This window comes from Vulpes vulpes, chromosome 12 (assembly GCF_048418805.1).
Source record: "Vulpes vulpes isolate BD-2025 chromosome 12, VulVul3, whole genome shotgun sequence".
Classification (NCBI taxonomy): Eukaryota; Metazoa; Chordata; class Mammalia; order Carnivora; family Canidae; genus Vulpes; species Vulpes vulpes.
In genome coordinates, this window is record NC_132791.1 from 97,948,695 (window position 1) to 97,968,204 (window position 19,510).

The window sequence follows — 19,510 nt, forward strand, 5'->3', positions numbered from 1 at the left end:
CGCCTGGTTGGTCCTGATCTTGCCCCGCCCCGCGTCCTGGCGCCCTGCGCCCTGCCCCGCAATGCGCGCCCCCGGGGCGGTCCTGACCTTGCCCTGCCCCCGCCCCGCCTGGGTGGTCCTGACCTTGCTCCGCCCTTCCCCGGCTCGCCCCGCCCCCTTGCCCCGGCTCGCCCCGCCCCTTGCTCCGCCCCCGCCTGGGCGGGCTTGACCTTGCCCCGCCTCGCCCCTCTGGAGGGGGCACCGGACCTTGGTTGCGAGGATGGGGTGCCGGGGCAGCCGTACTGCTGGGGTGCTTCTTCCCGCTTCTTCCCTTCTCCATCCCTAGGCAGGTGTCCAGGTTCCAAAATGAAGGTACTTGACACAACACCGAGCAGTAAAGAGGCACGAACACCCAACAGCCTGTGAAAAAACCCAATCTCGAGAGGCTCCCTGCTGTAGGATTTATGTGACATTATTGAAATGACAAAATATAGAAATGGAGAACAGATTAGTAGTTGCCAGGGCTGGGAAGGGGGTGGCTGGGGGCCACAGGGACGGTTGGGGTGATGGGAATGTCCCGGCCTGTGTCAGCGTCAGTATCCTGGTTGTGATACCGCACTATCCTTTGGCCGAATGTTCTCGTTGGAGGATTCTGCATAAAGGGCACAGGGGATGTCTCTGTGTTGTTTCTTTGTTTCTTTTCTTCCTTCCCTCCCTCCCTCCCTCCCCTCCTTCCTTCCTTCCTTCCTTCCTTCCTTCCTTCCTTCCTTCCTTCCTTCCAAGGCTCCTGGACCCTGAGATCCAGCCCAAGCCCGGAGCTGAGATGGAGGGTATGATGCCCAACCGGCTGAGTCACCCAGGTGCCCCTCTGTGTTGTTTCTTAAATTGCATGTGAATCTACAATTTTCTGAAAAGAAAAAGATCAAAAGAAGAAGGTCCAAGGCCAAGAAAGGTCCGTGAACCAGAGCCTCTCTGTGTCTGTGTGTCTGAGAGAGAGAGAGAGAGAGAAAGAGGTGCTGGTGAGCAGCTTAGGCTCATGATCTCTTTTTCTTTTTCCCCAGCTCTTTCTGGTTTATGCCACCTCATTTGAGAACCCACCTACCATTGTGACCTTCTTAAGGACCCTTTGATTTCTGGTGTCCTCAGATGACCCTGTAAAGCAGAAGTAAGGTTTCCCCTGTGTTCATAATGTTCCTGATGAAAATACCTGCAGCTGTTTGTAGGCCAGTTGGGTTGCTATGGATGTTTCCTGCTGTCGATGTATCCAGAAGTGAGAATATGGCCTCTCTGAGATGCCCTCGTGCCTTATCTTGTGAGCCCAGGAGGCAGCTTTCATTTTAAAATAACCCTTGTCAGAGGAAAAAGTGCTCGAGGCATTGTCTAATGTGCTAGAAAGTCCCCAAAGGTGAAATATTTTATCTCCTTTTCTCTTGACTCACTGAGGGGACGTCCTCAAATCATCTCTGTGTCACAGAAAGAAACGAGTCATCCTAAAAGGTAGATGCAGGCTCCCTGCAATAACTGAAGGTAGATATCCTTGCGAGGAGGGCAAGTAACCCTATTGTCAGGTCTCTTGTGCTATGGGGACATGTAAGACCTCTGGGTGGTGTGGATGCCATGGGAGGACCAGGGAACCGAGGAGCAGCAAGTGCTAGAAACATCTTGGAGGTTCCTGGTATGGGAACTGAAAGAATCAGGCCCTAAGGGAGACCGAGACTCAGGCTCATCTCTGAAAACAGCAGGTGCAGGGAGGGGTGGCTGCTCCGGGTTCATTTTGCTTCTGTGTGACCGGACAGCACCATCTCGTGGTAACGAGGAGCAACCACACAGGGGACCCAGCAAGACCCTCCCTTGAGGACGGCCGCTGGCCCTCCCTCGGCTTTTTGAGCAGTGTGAACCCACGTGGTTGATTCCAGGCCAGTCCAGTAGGAGCCCATCTGCAAAGAGAAAATAACACAATTTCCTGCTAATCTGGCGCTGGGAGCTGAGCATTTACTGCAAACCAGTAAGACATGACAGTAGCTGTAGTCTGAGCTTAATAAGCAGGTGGTGCTATTAAAACAAAATGAATACACTTGGCAGCAGCAATGATGAACGTCACCTCTAGGGGGTTCTCAGATTTCTATTTTCATTCCACCCCTTGCTATGAAGAAATGCAAAAATTAAATTAGATATTCTAGACAAAGAGACAGTTAAGCTAGTAACACACTCCCTTTTCTTCCCAACTCCCTAGCCTCATGTTTCGGATGAAAATGAGTATCGGAGGTTTCATTAAAGCTCATATAAGCAATTTGAACTATCTCCTAGAGGAGTAGTTTTCTGGATTTTATTTAATGACTTTTCTTTCACTTTGCTAACGGCATCCCCTTTCCTTTGGGAGGTGAATTCTTTGTAATAACATGTTTTTTTTTAATCGTAGTAAAATGTATGTATGATTTGCCATTTTAACCATTATAAGCACACAACTTGGTGGCATTAGTTATATTCACAATGTGCTGGAACCATCACCATTACATATATCTCCAAATTTTTAATCACCCCACAGGGAAGTTCAGTAAGCGTTAAGCAATCTCTCCCTACTCCTCTGCCCCTCCAACAAGTCCTGGTGACTTGTTTATTTTCCACCTCCATGAACTCGCCTATTTTTGGATATTTTGTACAAGTGGAGTCACACACTATGTGGCCCTTTGTGTCTGGCTTATTTCACTTAGCATGGTGTTTTTGAGGCGAGAAATGTTGGGTCCAAGGACCCAGATGGGGCGTCCCACAGGACCAGCCAAGAGGGCCCTTGGCTTTGCACAGGATAGAAATCAAACTGAAGCTCGAGAGAGATTGTGGCAGACAGCACGTCTGGGAGAGTAGGAAAGGGAGAGTGAATGGGTCTGGTTGTCGCTAGGAGTTAGGGGTTTATATAGGCAAGGGGTCCAGAGTACACGTTCCTTCACGAATCAGGGTAGGGTCTGATCAAGGGCGAGTGACAGGCGAATGACAGGTGTTTCATAAATCCTCAAAGGCAGGGGGTATTGGTGCTAGTGTTGGCTGAGGCTTGTTTGAATCTAATGTCCTGGAACATGTTTGGGACCCGGTTCTTCTTAGATGTCATCAGGTGTTTGGGGCCCTACGAAAAACTCCGAGATCAATGAACTCTTCTCCCCTGCGGTGGTTTACTCAGATACCAAGTATACAACTATACAACCCGAGTACATGGAGTCTGATAGAAAAACAGAGAGAGCGCCTTACTGACAATGCAGTTCCTCAGTTTCCCCGTGTCATCCTCAATGTTCGTCCACACCGCAGCCCGTGTCACAACTGCACTGCTTTCTTTTTAAGCAAGTGTGCATGTGCGTAGCTTGATGAACTGTGACCCAGGGAGGCTGGAGGCACTAAAGCTGTGTTTGAGGCAGAAATGAGTCACAGGGTGAGTCACCAAGCAGGAGCTCGAGGGCGTGGGCTCCCGGCAGCCTCTGGGCACCAGCTCAGCTCCAGCCTGACCTTAGGTATGTAAAAATGACCAAATAATATGCCATTGTACGTGTATAACGCATTTTGTTTTTCCATTCATCTGTCGGATTTGGATTGTTGGGCTGTTGTGGATAATCCTGCGGAAAGTGCTGGTGCACAGGTATCTGAATCTCTGTTTTCAGTTCTTTTAGATACATACCTAGGAGTGAAATTGCTGGTTCTTACGGTAATTCTGTGTAGCTTCTTAAGGAACTGGCAATCTGTTCTCAACCGTCGGTCCTGCATTTCATATTCCCACCAGCTACGTGCAAGGATTCTCATTTTTCCACATTCTCACCAACATTGCTTTTTTTTTTTAAGATATTATTTTATTTATTAATGAGAGACACAGAGAGAGACAGAGAACGGCAGAGACACAGGCAGAGGGAGAAGCAGGCTCAAGGAGCCCGACATGGGACTCGATCCCGGGTCTCCAGGATCATGCCCTGGGCTGAAGGCGGCGCTAAACGGTTGAGCCACCCGGGCTGCCCCTCACCAACATTTCTTATGTTCCTTTGAAAAATTATTATTATACCTAAAAAAATTATGTTAACCTTAAATGAAACAGTTATTTTTTTAAAATATTTTATTTATTCATGAGAGACAGAGAGAGAGAGAGAGAGAGAGAGAGAGACACGCAGGCAGAGGGAGAAGCAGGCTCCATGCCGGGAGCCCAACATGGGACTCGACCCCAGGACTCCAGGATCACGCCCTGGGCCCAAGGCAGGTGCTAAACCGCTGAGCCACCCAGGGATCCCCCTGAAACAGTTATTTTAATGGCAAAAACAGGTTTATTTAGGAATAGCACAGAATTGCAATTTGGAACATGCAAACTATGGCAAAACCATAGGCAAATCCAATAAATAAAGGAGAGGAATGTTATTTCATGAAGAGGAGGGAGAAAAGTGGGAGGGACTATTCTGAATGAAAGGTCATCGGAAGGGCACCTGGGTGGCTCAGTTGGTTAAGCTTCTGCCTTTGGCTCACGTCATGACCCCAGGGTCCCAGGTCCTAAGGTCACGCTCCCTGCTCAGTGGAGAGTTGGCTTTTTCCTCTCCTTCTGCTGCTCTCCTTGCTTGTGTTCTCTCTCTCTCAAATGAATAAATAAATCTTAAAAAAAGAAAGAAAGACAGACCACAGGAGAAGAACGAGAGTTCAGCATGATGACAGTTTCTCGTTGGCTGAGTCGCAGGGACCATTGGCTTCTTATAGGAGATGCAATGCACATCTTTTCCCTTTGGGAGCCTATAGTTGATGATGATTCTTTTGGGGTCTGTAGTGGGTAATTCTACCTTAATTGGCATCGAGTGCTATTGTTACAGGACCCCCGAGACCAGGTTCTTGAGTCTCAATGTCATAGAAATGAACATTGAACTGGAGAGAAAGAAAACAAGTGGAGTTTATTAGGGAGAGCCTGTACACAAGGGAGCCGGCAAGAAGAACGGCCCTCGCTACAGGGGTAGGGTGCCCAGCTTATACAGGCACTTTTGCGAGGGGTGAGGGGCTGGGGTTGGGCAGGGCCCTTCAGACTCAGGCTCCTTCTCTTGTCGTTACTCTTCACTGGTCACAAGACAATCACAGGATGCCTTTCTTCTTGGCTGGCTTTTTTTTAGGGCACCTGAAAAACAGAAATACTTGTGCAGGCAGGTTTGAAATTGTTATTTCTGTGTCAACTGTTCCTTCTGTTTTTGCTTAAACAACCATTACACCCTGGTGACTTGTTCTCTCTCCTTTGTTCTCTTTCCAAGAAGGAAGTATTTGTCTCTAAGCCTATGGAAACTTTGCACCCTTGCCTCCCACCAGTGACTTTCCAGGGATTAAGTCTCTCCCTTTTTCCCTATACTGCCTCTGTAGGGCTCCCCTTTCAGGCCTCAGGACTCATACTTTAATAGGATTTCCCTTTATTAATTTTCACACATCCTAATAGGTGTGAAATGGTATCTCCTTGTTTAATTTGTATTTCCCTAATGGCTAATGAAGGGGAGCATTTTTTCATGTGCTCATTAGCCGTTTGTATGGCTTCTTTGTGGAAATGTCTCTGTATGTCCTTTATGCATTTTTTAATTGGGTCGTCCATTTTTTGTTGAGTTGTAAGAGTTCTTGATATATTCTGTATAATATCAGGTAAAGAATTTGCAAGTATTTTCTCCCACTCTGTATATTGTCTTTCACTTTGAGGGGCTGCGTGTCCTAGTCCTCTGAAAGCAATTGACCAGATATCCTTTTTCTGAATTCCCTTTTATTGATATTTTACCTTGCTGCCGAGTTCTTAGGAAATAGATCCTGGAGGTGGGAGGGAGGTACAATTTCTGTTTAATGAAAATACTGGTCATTCTGAATATTTTCAAGTTTCTTTGGATATTTCAGGTTAAGCAGATGTCATATATTTTCAGGGTGTTCTTTGTCTCTAACTGAAGATCATCCAAACTTGGGAACGTCATGAGGGAATCCAATGGCTTTTTCCTCAAACCTAACTGGAAGACATTGACCCCTTCCAGTTAGTTTCTTTGAGAAAAGAGCTATTACGTCCATCTCCTTATAAAACCCCTGGTTTCTAAGAAGTTTCTGTCCCTGTGGTACTCTGGAAATGGAAAGGTCTGCTGTTTGTCAAGAGTGATCAATATTTATTCCTTAAATGTTGTGGGTAGGACTGTAATGGCAACATGGTATGAATTAACTTTTTGCATTAATGTTAAGTGGATGGCATCATCTAAACAAAACGGTAGAGACTAGATTCACATTTTGTTATTAAATAGTTCATGTTTTTCCCTTTTAAAATGTTTTTAAAAGATTTTATTTATTTATTTGAAGAAAGAGAGAGCAGGGGGAGGGGCAGAGGGAGAGGGAGAAGCAGGCTCCCTGTATGTCGGGGCTCCATCCCAGGACCCTGAGAACATGACCTGAGTGTGGAAGGCAGATGCTTAACCAACTGAGCCACTCGGGTGTCCTCCACCCCCGCCTTTCAAAGATTTTATTTGAGAGTGAGAGACTGTTATTAAATAGGTTTTTGATGTTAGCCATTCTTACTATGAATAATTAATGACTCAAATATGAGAACACAAAGCTCTCATATCTTAACTTTATTCTGAGGATTTCGCTGACAGCCAAACACTGGCAAATTCAACATGCCTTTAGAGATCACTGCTGCGTGTACTGGGGCCCAACCCAAACCTTGAACTTTGTATCACCATCCCAAATCAATCACAGCATTGACAATTGTATGAATAGAGGTATTAGGCTTTCACTGTATGCACTGATGTATAATGGGTAAAGTTTTGATTAAAAAATGTAGGTAAATGATAGGACACCTGGATGGCTCAGTCCATTAAGCATCTACCGTCAGCTAAGGTCGTGATCTGGGTTGGAGCCCTGCATTGGGCTCCCTGCTGGGTGGAGAACCTGCTTCTCCCTCTCCCTCTGCTGCTCCCCCTGCTTGTGCACTCTCTCTTTCTCCCTCAAATCAATCAATCAATAAAAATACATAAATAAAAATAAAATCTTACTAAAAATTGTAGCTAGGGATACCTGGGTGGCTAGTGATTGAGCATCTGCCTTTGGCTAAAGGCATGATCCTGGATTCGCAGGATCGAGTCCCACATCAGGCTCCTTGCATGGAGCCTGCTTCTCCTTCCTCTCTGCCTGTGTCTCTGCCTCTCTCTGTGTGTCTCGCATGAATAAATAAATAAATCTTTAAAACAAATTGTAGCTAAACGGTACTTTAAAGGTTGCACCATGGGAATAGCAAATATCATTAAGCCAGAATTTTTTTTTTAAGATTTTATTTACTTATTTGAGAGAGAGCTCAAACTTGTATATTTTCATCAGGTCCTTACCACCTCTCAATATAAGTGTTATATTGTTACAGTGTCTTAATTTACTTCCCTGCAGTAGACTTTCTCATTTCCTGGCTACTCCAAACATCATGGATAATTCAGTTTTCTAAATCATTGCTTTTCCTTGGCACATAATACTCCAAACATTTAAATGTCTTTCTATTGCTTAGAGAATGATTTTTAAAAACTTTTTAGCATTCCACTCAATCTTTGCTTTGACTATTTCTCACCCAAGCTCTAAAATAAACTGCTTCTACTGCCCTTAAAAAACCTTTGTTCCAGAAAGAATTGTCTATTCATTCTCACTTCCATATCTACTTCCTTTTGGTTAAATGTGAAGTAAGAAAATGGTTAGAGCAAAAGCTCTACCAATTATAAGCTGTGATGCTGCACTAGATTTTTAAAAAAATTTTTTTAACTGCACTATATTTTTAAAAGCTTTTTGAGCTTCCAATTTTCTCAGCTGAAAAATGTACATGATAATAATAAAGCATGATAGCAGGTGATCTGGATGTTACGCTACAGAAATGGATAGGATATGGCCACTGTCCTGAAGATATTTACCCTCTAATTGGAAAAGACAAAATGAATTTTAGGGTGAACTTCTTGATGGCAGGGTACATGTCTGATTACTCTAAATTGGTGGTTCTAACACTTTCCATAATTCTTTGTGCATACTCAACACCATTTATTTTCTTACAATGATAGAGAAATGTGAAATGGGGAATTTTTTATTGATTTTTTATTGATTGTAACATTATATTAGCTTATAATATAGTGACCTGATATTTGTACACATGGTGAAATGATCTCCATAACAAACCTACGGAACATCTATCAAAATAAATAGTTGCAAAAAAGTTTTTCTTGTAATGAGAACTTCTGAGATTCACTCAGCAACTTTCAAATGTGCAATATGATATTATTAACTATAGTGGCCATGCTTATGTATTACATTCCCACGATTTCTCTATTTTGTAACTGGAAGTTTGTACTTTTGACCCCCTTCACCCATTTGTCACATCCCCATCCTCTGCTTCTGGCAACCGACAATCTGTTCTCTGTACCTGAGCTTTTTTCCCCCTTAGAGTCCACATAAAACTGAGATCATATGGCATATGTCTTTCTCTGACTGACTCATTGCATTTAGTATAATTGCCCTAAAATTCCATCCATGTTGTCACCAATGGCAAGATTTTGGCGGAATAATTCTCCATTTTACATATGAGACATACCTTCTTTACCCATTCATCTACTGATGAACACTTGGGATATTTCCATGTCTTGGCCATTGCGAATAATGCTGCAGTGAACATGAAAAGTAGAAATAACTTTTCAAATAAGTATTTTTGTTTTCTTTGATTAAATACCCAGAAGTGGAATTACTGGATTGTATGGTAGTTCTATTTTTATTTTTGAAGAACTTATCGTTTTTCTTTTTTTAAAAAATATTTTATTTACTTATTCATGAGAGATGCAGAGAGAGAGGCAGAGACGCAGGCAGAGGGAGAAGCAGGCCCCATGCAGGGAGCCCGATGTGGGACCCAATCCCGGGACTCCAGGATCATGCCCTGGGCTGAAAGCAGGCACTAAACCACTGAGCCACCTAGGGATCCCCCCATATCGTTTTTCATAGAGGTTGTACTTATGTTCCCACCAACAGTATACAAAGGTCCCCTTTTCTCCACATCCTTGTCCACAATTGTTATTTCTTGTCTTTTTGATACCAGGCCTTCTAACAGGTGTGAGGCAATAATCTCACTGTGGTTTGGATTTGCATTTCCCTGATGATGAGTGATGAGCATATTTCCATGTAGCTTTTGACCATCTATTTGTCTTTTTTGGAAGAATGTCTATTCAGATCTTCTGCACATTTAAAAAATTGAATTGTTCATTTTGCTGTTGAGTTGTATGAATTCTTTTTATTTTTTATATATTATTAGCAGAGATATGATGTGCAAATATTTTCTCCGATTCAGTAGGTTGTCTTTTCATTTTGTTGATGGTTTCCTTTGCTGTGCAGAAGCTTTTGAGTTTTATGTAGTCCCATTTGTTTATTTTCGCTTATGTTGCTTTTGCTTTTAGTGTCCGCTTCAAAAGCTTATTGCAAAGGTTAAGTCAAGGGTCTTACCAGGAGTTTTATGATTTTCTTCTAAGAATTTTATGGTTTCAGTCTTACATTCAAGTCTTTAATCCATTGTGAGTTAATTTTTGTGTATAATGTAAGGTAGTGGTCCAGATTCATTCTTTTGTGTGTGGCTGTCCAGTTCTCCCAACACCATTTATTGAAGAGAGTGTTCTTTCCCCATGGTATATTCTTGTCTCCTTGTTGTAAATTAATTAACCATATATGCATGGATTTATTTCTAGGCTCTCTATTCTATTCTCTTTTTCTGTGTAGTCTGTTTGTATGCCAATACCATACTTTTTGATTACGATAGCTTTGTAATATAATTTGAAATCAGGTAGCATGATGCCTCCAGCTTTATTCTTCTTTCTCAAGATTACTTTAGCTATTCTGGGCTTTTTGTAGTTCTATATTTACATTAAGATTTGTTTATTCCATTTCTCTGAAAAATGCCATTGGAATTTTGATAGGAATTGCATTGAATCTGTAGATTGCTTTGCGTAGTATGGACATTTTAACAATATTCTTCCAATCTATAGCACAGATTATCTTCACATTTATTTTTCTTTTTCAATTTCTTTCATCAATATCTTTTTTTAAAAAAGATTTTATCTATTTATTCGTGAAAGACACACAGAGAGAGAGGCAGAGACACAGGCAGAGGGAGAAGCAGGCTCCATGCAGGGAGCCCAACGTGGGACTTGATCCGGGTCTCCAGGATCACACCCTGGGCTGAAGGCAGCGCTAAACCGCTGAGCCACCCAGGCTGCCCCACATCAGTATCTTTTATAGTTTTCAGTATAAGGTCTTTTACCTCCTTGTTTATATTTACTTCTAGGTATTTTATTCTTTTTGATGCAAGTATAAATGGGATTGTTTTCTTAATTTCTCTTTCTTATATTAGTGTACAGAAATGAGGCAGATTTTTGTATACTGATTTTGCACCCTGCAACTTTACTGAATTTGTTTATTCCAACAGTTTTTTGCTGGAGTCTTTAGGATTTTCTATATGTAATATCATGCCACCTGCAAATAGTGACAATTTTACTTCTTTCCCGGTTTGGGTGCCTTTTATTTCTTTTGCTTGCCTAATTGTTCTAGCTAGGACTTCTAATACTATGTTGAATAAACAGTGAGACTGGGCATCCTGTTGAGAGGTTTTGCTTTACTGATCCAATCTCTTTACTTGTTATGTATCTGTTGAGATTTCCTGTTTTCTTCAGTCAGTTTATTTTTTTAAAGATTTTATTTATTTATTCATAAGAGAGAGAGAGAGAGACAGGGGGAGAAGCAGGCTCCATGCAGAGAGCCCGATGTGGGAATCGATGCCCGGACTCCGGGATCACACCCTGAGCCGAAGGCAGGCACTAAACCGCAGAGCCACTCAGGGATCCCCATCTTCAGTCAGTTTATTGTAATTTGTGAGCCTCTAGAAATTGTCTTATTTAGGTTATTACATTTGTTGGCATACAAGTGTTCATAGTATTCTCTTGTCATTATTTTTACTTCTATAAGATCAATAGTAATGTTACCACTTTCATTCTGTTTTTCTATTTTTTATTTTTATATATCTCTGCTCTAGTCTTTATTATCTCCTTCTGCTAACTTTGTGGTTTAGTTTCATTTTCTAATTGTTCAAGGTGTAAAGTTAAGGTTTTGGTTTGAGATCTCTCTTCTTTTTTAATGTAGGCACTGATACCAAGAAGTTTCTGAGTGCTGCCTTTACTGCATCCCATAACTTTTGGTATGTTGTTTGTTTCATTCATCTCTAAGTATTTTCTAATTTTGTGTGATTTCTTCTCTGAGTGTTATTTAAGAGTGTGTGGTTCAATTTCCTTTTTTTTTTTTTTTTTAAAAAAAAAAAGACTTTATTTATTCATGAGAGACACACAGAGAGAGGCAGAGACACAGGCAGAGGGAGAAGCAGGCTCATTGAGGGGAGCCCGACACAGGACTCGATCCCAGGACCCCAGGATCACGACCTAAGCCGAAGGCAGACACTCAACCGCTGAGCCACCTAAATGCCCTCTGTGTAGATGTTCTATCTTTATTGAAAGTGGACTATTAAAGTCTCTAACTATTAATGCACAATAGCTTACTTCTCCTTTAAGTTGTCATTTTTGGCCTCTTATACTTTGAAGGTCTGTTCTTAGGTATGTAAATGTTTTAAATTGTTATATCTTCTTGCTGTACTGAGACTTTTACCAATATATAATGTCTTTCTTGTCCCATTACAGTTCCTGACTTACAGTCTATTTGTCTCATGTTAGTATAGCCACCACAAATCTCTGTGGAGTACATTTTCCAGGAATATCTTTCTCTATCCTTTCACTTTCAACCTATTTGCATATTTGGTTATAGGTTGAATTTCTTATAGATAGAATATAGTTGGATCATGTTTTACTAACCTAATCTGCCAATCTCTGCCTTTTATTAGAGACTTTAATCCATTAACATTCAAAATAATTACTGATAAGGAAAGATTTACTTCTGCCATTTAGCTGTTTACTGTGTCTTTTATCCCTCATTTCCTCCACTATTGTCTTCTTTGGCATTTAGTTGATTTTTTAAAATGAATTATTTTGATTCCCATTTCACTTCCTTTTGTGTGTATTTTTTAGATATTTTGTTGTTACCATGGGGATTACATTTAATATGATAATTTATAACAATCTACTTTGGATTGATACCAACTTAATTTCAATAGTTAAACTCTTCTCTATACAGCTCTGTTCCTTCCCTTATATTATTGTCACAAAGTATAACCCGATATATTTTGTGCCTAATAACAGATTTCTATTTTATACATTTGTCTTTTAAGCATTTGAAAAGAAAAAGTGTAATCACAAAACAAAAATACAACAATGCTGGTGTTTATATTTCCCACGTATTTACCTTTACAGGAGATCCCTCTTCATATGGCTTTGAATTGCTGTTTGATGTCATTTTGTTAGCATTTGTAGTATGGCAAGTCTAGTGGTAACAAAGACCCCCAGACTGTGTTTATCTGGGAGTGTCTTAATTTTTCTTTCAAAGAACAGTCTTGCTGAATATAGAATTCTTTTTTTTTAAGATTTTATTTTTTTAAAAAGATTTTATTTATTTATTCATGAGAGACACACAGAGAGAGAGGCAGAGACACAGGGAGAGGAGAAGCGGGCTCCATGCAGGAAGCCCGACATGGTACTTGATCCCAGGACCTGGGGGGTTCAGTCCTGAGCCAAAGCAGATGCTCAACCGCTGAGCCACCCAGGTGTCCCTGAATATAGAATTCTTGACTGAGTTCTCCTTTCAGCACTTTAAATATATCATCTCTGATGAGAAATTCCTTGTTAATCTTATGGAAGCTCCTTGGTATGTAAAGAGTTGCATCTCTTTTTCTTACCTTAAGAATCTCTTTGTGTCTTATAACCAATTGATAATGTGTCTCAGTGTGGATCTCTTTGAGTCCCTCCTTGGAGTTCATCGAGCTTCTTGTATTTGTAGATTTATGCACCATGATACAACGTGTCATTCAAAAAAAAAAACCTTACTGGTTTTCTCATAAATAAATCTTAAAATGATGCACTCTAGAGATATTAGCATATCTATATAGCAAGAGAGAATGACAAATTTTATTTTTATGTCTTAAAATGTTTTGTGTTAATGTGACTTTTTTTTTAATTAATTTTTATTGGTGTTCAATTTACCAACATACAGAAAAACACCCAGTGCTCATCCCGTCAATGTGTGACTTTTACTTATATTTATCTTTTTAGATTTTGGGAATAGTCTGTTCAATTTAATGCTTTATAATTCTTGAAGTACCATTGTCATGTACATTTCCTATGCATTGAGCAGTGAAAAACATCTTTACCGAGGCCTAATTTCTCAGCTATATCAATAATATATAGTTGAAGGTATGCTATTGAAGTTTCTCAAGAATATATCTGATAGTTTATAAATTACCATTGTAAAATTAAATCCTTCTTTTCTGCTATTTTTAAAATATGTACACTGACATTAATGGAAAAACTAGTGAAATCCAAATTATGGTCTGGACTTTAGTAAATAGTAAAGTGCTGACATCTTAGTTTTACCTTTGCAACTTTTTTGTGAATCAAAATAAAAATTATATTAAAAATAATTATTATATCTAAAAATTTACATGTACTAACATCCTTGCTTTTAAAAAATGTCATGAGCTAGAAGAGTACATTTCATTCATACATAAAACAAACTATAAGAAGATATTCTTCATAATACTAAGATCTTCAAAAAAAAAGGTATTTTGCTAATTTTTTTTAAAACCCTTGCTACACAATTGCTTATCAGCTATTATTCTAATTTGAGAGTAGGTTCTAGGTTGTTTTTTCCTATATTTATCTGATAAAATGAAATATCAAATGTGACATGAACAGCATATGAATTAGTACAAGGAAATCTGTTTTCTGAATCAAATCTTGGTTCTGTAATACAGGATTAAAGAATGGTGTTGTACCCTACCACCAAAGGCAGAAAATCATGATGTTTTATCACATCTTTATGAGACATTTTGACAATAGAGGCAAAAAACATTATGATATATTATGAAAGAATAATGTCTCATATTAAGTATCAATGGGAGGAAATCTCATGTTTTTGTTTTCTAGTAAATTCAAAGTTTTTGACTCTTGGATATCATTGTAAACTCAAAAGAGAAGTAGACAGCACAGGAACTGACAACATGGAAACCAAAGCAGAATAAAGGAAGACACACACAACACTATCTCAAAGCCTGACAATTAGATCTTAAACATAATATATTAAAAAAATAAAAGTAAAGGTTGACTCTAGAAGTTTCAGATTGGTAAGATTCATTAATTCATTCAAAAAGCATTTACTGGCCACCTTTCCTGTGTCCATCACTAGCTGGAGCCTGGAGAACTCAATTCTGAGCAAAAACAGACCCTGGTGCCTGGTCCCCTCCTGTCATGCAGCTTGCAAACTAACAGGGCAATGGACTCGAGCAGGAGCTAATATAAAGAAAAATTGCAAAACAAATTCTGTGTGTACTTTTAATTTATGTCAGGATTTTTATTTTATTTGTTTTTAAAGATTTATTTGAGAGGGAGCTAGCACATGCACTTGAGCATGTGAGTGGGGAGAGAGGCAGAGGGAGATACTCTAGTGGACTCCCCTCTGAGTGGGGAGCTGGACTTGGGTCTTAATCTAACAACCTATAAGATCATGACCTGAGCTGAAATCCCAACTGCCTGAGCCACCCAAGTGCCCCAATTTATGTCAGGGCTTTTAAATAAAGAAGCTTTATGTAGGGAATTATTTGCTGATATTACATATTCTCCTTCAGTGCAAATATATATAACTAGCCTATTTCACAGACTTTGGGAACCTCATTTGTTTCCAGGGAAAACAATTTCAGAGTAGTGACAGATGGGGGTCTCAGTTTCTCTTAGAGATTTTTTTTTTTGATAGTATGGTTCCCTTTATATAACTAGCTATTTCCACACAAACATATTTTAATACATACAAGGGCATCTAGGAGAGAAAGGAGAGGGACATTTATTTTTTTAACTCTACTTTTCTGGATTGCTTGATTTCATTACATGGACAATATATATTGCTTTTGCAATGTTATGAAAGTAAGCTGTATGTAGAACAGCCCGGACTGAGCTTGGAGTGGAAAGGGAGAGGCTCCCATTTGCAGAATTAAACTAGGATGAAAACATTCTGTTGGGGGAGGACAGACTGAGCTCATGATGAGGCCTTCACATCCAAATCCCTACAAATAGGGAAAAAAAATTTTTTTTAAACATAAATAAATCTTTAGTCCCATAGAAAACAAGAGGATTCTTGGTGGATCAGAAAACAACAACAACTCTTAGTAAGGATTAAAAAATAAAAATCTGGGATTAGCAAAGAAGTACAGCGCTGAGCAAAAACTCTCACAGGAGCATCTGGTTTTAAAAAGTAGGAAAAGCTCTAAGAAAAGGTCCAGGCCTGCCCTGTACCCTGGGGGATACAGGGATACAGGCACAGCACCCTGGGCTTCAGGCAGCTCACCGCAGGTGATATTAGGGACCCCAGGGGATCCCTGGGTGGCTCAGCGGTTTAGCGCCTGCCTTTGGCCTACAGTGTCATCCTGGGGTCCCAGGATCAAGTCCCACATCAAGCTTCCTGCATGGAGCCTGCTTCTTCCTCTGCCTGTGTCTCTGCCTCTCTCTCTTGGTGTCTCTCATGAATAAATAAATAAAATCTTAAAAAAAAAAAAAAAAAGATATTAGGGACCCCAGCAGGAACAATCAGGAAGATCAACTCTTGAATGATAGTGCTACTTGCTCAGCCATGTGAAGAGCAAAACTTCACAAAACTTACTTGGATAACTTTATGCATCATACACCCAAGTAAGTGACCAGCAAGATGAATCTAGTATTTTAAGAATTTGCATAGAATAATGAAAACTTTACTTTTGGGTTGAAGTTAAACTATTATACCTTGTGATATTTTGGAAAGTGCTGTAAAAATGGTCTCAAGTATGGGTAAGATCTCAAATATTAGAAGTTAGAGGGACAACAGGAAGCTGAGCCTCAGGACTGCCATGAACAGACTCCCTGGGTGGCGGGGAGGGCAGTGGGACGTGGGGAGAATCCGATGGCCTAATGCGCTGTCTACTGAGAAAAGGACTTAAACAGAACAAACGTCTTTATTTGGGGTCTCGGGATTGCAGTTTGGGGAGCACAGATTCTGCAGTAATCAGAGTGTGTTGTTCCTGTGGGAAAGCAAGGTTTTTTTTTTTTTTTTAATGAGAAAAGAAGAAGGCACCATGAGATGATTTAGGGGGAAAATACTTAATTTGGTGCTAATTTTGATGACTATCTAATTGAGTATTTTATTGGCGCTGTCAAACGAACCACACCTGGTATGCGTAAGTTTTGGGTGTTCATTCACTTGTATTAACCCTGTTGGCTTTTCCGAGCAAGTGCCTGTAAGGCCCCCAGCGCTTCCGGCGCCGCCCGGTCTACTCGGAGCGTCGGGCTCTTCCTCTCCCCGGGGCTTCTAGGCTCCCTCCTCCGGCCGACGCCCCGCGAGCCCGGCGCCCTGCCGGGTCACCCCCGGGCGCTAGAGGGCGCCCGCGCCCCTCCCGGCAATCGCCCCCGGCGGCAACCGGGCCTGCCCTACGGGGTCGCTAGCTAGGGAAGGGAATCCCGAGGGCGCCGCGAAGGAAACGGAGGAAGGGAGCCAGCGGGCTCCTGGGCGGCCACGTGTCACCGGGGGCCCAGTCCCGCCTGACACCACCCCCATCCCCGGGGCCCAGCCCTGCCTGACACCCCCCATACACCCCCACCCAGGGGGCCCAGCCCTGCCTGACACCCCCCATACACCCCCACCCAGGGGGCCCAGCCCTGCCTGACACCCCCACCCGGGGGCCCAGCCCTGCCTGACACCCCCCCGGGGGCCCAGTCCCGCCTGACACCCCCACCCAGGGGGCCCATCCCTGCCTGACACCCCCCCGGGGGCCCAGCCCTGCCTGACACCCCCACCCTGGGGCCCAGCCCTGCCTGACACCCCCCCTATACAGCCCCAGGGGCCCAGCCCCGCCTGACCATCCCCCGGGGGGGGGGCCCAGCACCGCCTGACACCCCCACCCAGGGGGCCCAGCCCTGCCTGACACCCCCCCAAGGATCCCAGCTCCGCCTGACACCCCCCTCCCCCGGGGCCCCGCCCGCCTAGCCCCGCCCGCGCATCCCCCTCCCCCCGCGCGCATCCCCCCCGCGTCCCCTCCCCCATCCCCCCGCCCGCGCACCCCCCGCGCACCCCCCGCCGCGCACCCGCGGCCCAGCCCAGTCCCGCCTCCGAGGCCCCGGCTCCTCCGGGCGCTGCGCGGTGGGTGGGGACGCGGGGAGCCCGCCAGGCTCGGGGCGCGGCGCGGGGGCGGTCGCGGGGGCGGCGGGGCGCCTCGGGCGAGGCGGATGCTGGGGGGCGCGGGGTCGCCCTTACAGCCGCGGCCTGGCGGGGGGCGCCGCGGCTCGTGGGCCGGGCGGGAAGGGCGGGAAGGGCGGGAAGGGCGGGGCTCGCGGCCGGGACCCAGCTCTGCTCCCGGCGGGACGCGCCCCCCGCTCCCCTCCTCCCTCCCCCCTCCTCCCTCCCCCCTCCTCCCGGGGCGTCGTGACCCGCCTCGGCCCCCGCCGCTCTCCGGGGGACCCGGCGCCAGCCTCGCTTCCCTGCAGCCCTCGGGAAGGGCGGGGCCGCCCCGGTCGCTGGGTGCCGCGCCCCGCCCCCACCCCCGCGCCCCGCCCCGCCCCCCGCGCCCCGCCCTGCGCCCCCGGGGCCCGCAGCGGGGGCTTCGGCCTGTGGCTCAGCCTCGGGCCGCCCCCGCGGAGCCGCCGTCCGCGCCCCTGCGCCCTGGCCCTGCCGCCTCCGGACCCTTCCTCCGCTTTGCCGTGAACGACGCCCGCCCCGGACCCTCCCGCTGCGGCTGCCGCTGCCGCTGGCCCTTTCCCGGCGCCGCGGCTCCGCTCCGTCCCTCCGCGTGGGCCTCCCGCGGTCGCCTGCCCCAGGCCCCTCCGCAGCCCCCCGGGGACCCCGGCGCCACCCTAACAGGAGCAAAGCCCCTCCCCCCCAAGCTCCTCTGTCCTCCTGCCTCTCCCCTCCCGCCTCGCTCACTGTCCTGGCCCTGCCCCGCGGGCGCAAGTCTGCAAAGTCACCTTGAGTCCCCGGGCCTCGCCCACCCCCGGCCACCCAGGTCCTGGCCCACCTTCTTCCGGACCTGCTCGTCCCTCTGTTAGAAAGACAAGCGCGGGCCCAACCTGCTGTTACTTAGGCCGGGCCGCGTCCCCAGAGCAGAGCCTCGTACCTAACCCAGCTGCAGTTCCGACCTTCTCCAGAAGTGTCCTAAGGGCCTGGTCAGGAATTTTCCGATGAGTGTCAGTGAGTCTGTCACGCGGCCCTCTCCATCCCCCCAAAAGAATATGAGTGAATCTGATTTAAAAAAAGAAAAGAAACAAAAAACCCTGCTCTTCTGCCTCAGGAAAAGAGACTTGGCCTGCAACAATCTTTTTATTTGCTTCTAACTCTCTTGCCCCACCCTCCTTCCTATAAAAACTTTCCATTTTGTCTAACTCCACAGAGCATCATCCCTCTACCTGCTAGACGGGACACCGCCTGAGTCAGGAATCATTTTGTTTTTAGAAAGATTTTATTTATTTGTTCATGAGAGACACACAGAGAGAGGCAGAGACACAGGCAGAGGGAGAAGCAGGCTCCAGGCAGGGAGCCCGATGGGGGACTCGACCCCAGGACCCCAGGATCACACCCCCAGCTGAAGGCAGGCACTAAACTGCTGAGTCACCCAGGCGTCCCAGGAATCATTTAATAAAGCCAATTAGATCCTCAAGTTTACTCAGTTCAATTTTTTTTTTTGTAATACTTCCGTCCCCTCCACCCCCACGGCCCCTGCGCTAATCAGGGTCTTTCAAGGATTGCAGCTCTGACTCTTCAGTCTTGGCTCCCATCCTGCTTGTCCGCATTCCTGCAGCGCAGTCTTCCCAGGACAGGGCTCTGCTTATGGGTCCCACAGCTCAGAATTCTTCAGAGACTCTGCAGCCTCTAAAATGAAATAGATATTTATTGGCGTGACCTGTAAAGCCCCTCGTGGGTGTCTGGTCTGCACTGCCTCATCGTGGATGCTGCTGCAGTGGTTAGAGGTTTCCTCCAACGGGCGGACTCCTGCAAGTTTCCCTGCCTCCTAGCTTGGAACACTGTCCCCTGCTCAGCTCAGCCTGAGTCTGCGGATCTCTGCCCAAGTGTGACCGAGTGTGGGACCCCTTTCTTGATTCCTTAATTTGTTAGAGTGGCTCACAGAACCCAAGGAAACACATTCACCAGTTTACTGAAAGATGAAGGATATAGATGAACAGATACAGGGGCACCTGGTGGCTCAGTCGGTTAAGCATCTGCCTTCAGCTCAGGTCAAGATCTCAGGATCCTAGGATTGATCCCTGGGATCCAACGTCTGTGGAGCTCCCTGCTCAGCAGGGGGTCTGCTGCTTCCTCTCTCTGTCCCCTCCTCTCTCAAATAAATAAATAAAAT

General features: G+C 44.7%; 2 long non-coding RNA genes across 2 annotated transcripts; both read right to left on the minus strand.

Annotated features, from left to right (window-relative positions):
* Positions 1-246: 246 nt before the first annotated feature.
* On the minus strand, positions 247-3,308 carry LOC140594656 (uncharacterized). The gene is made up of 4 exons (XR_011995729.1): positions 3,220-3,308; positions 1,882-1,916; positions 1,082-1,131; positions 247-631 (listed from the first exon to the last, which is right to left on the minus strand). It is a non-coding gene; the product is annotated as an uncharacterized lncRNA (long non-coding RNA).
* Positions 3,309-4,974: 1,666 nt separating this feature from the next.
* Positions 4,975-18,358, minus strand: LOC140594658 (uncharacterized). Its single transcript, XR_011995731.1, has 3 exons — positions 18,275-18,358; positions 8,549-8,616; positions 4,975-5,098 (listed from the first exon to the last, which is right to left on the minus strand). It is a non-coding gene; the product is annotated as an uncharacterized lncRNA (long non-coding RNA).
* Between the last annotated feature and the right edge of the window lie 1,152 nt (positions 18,359-19,510).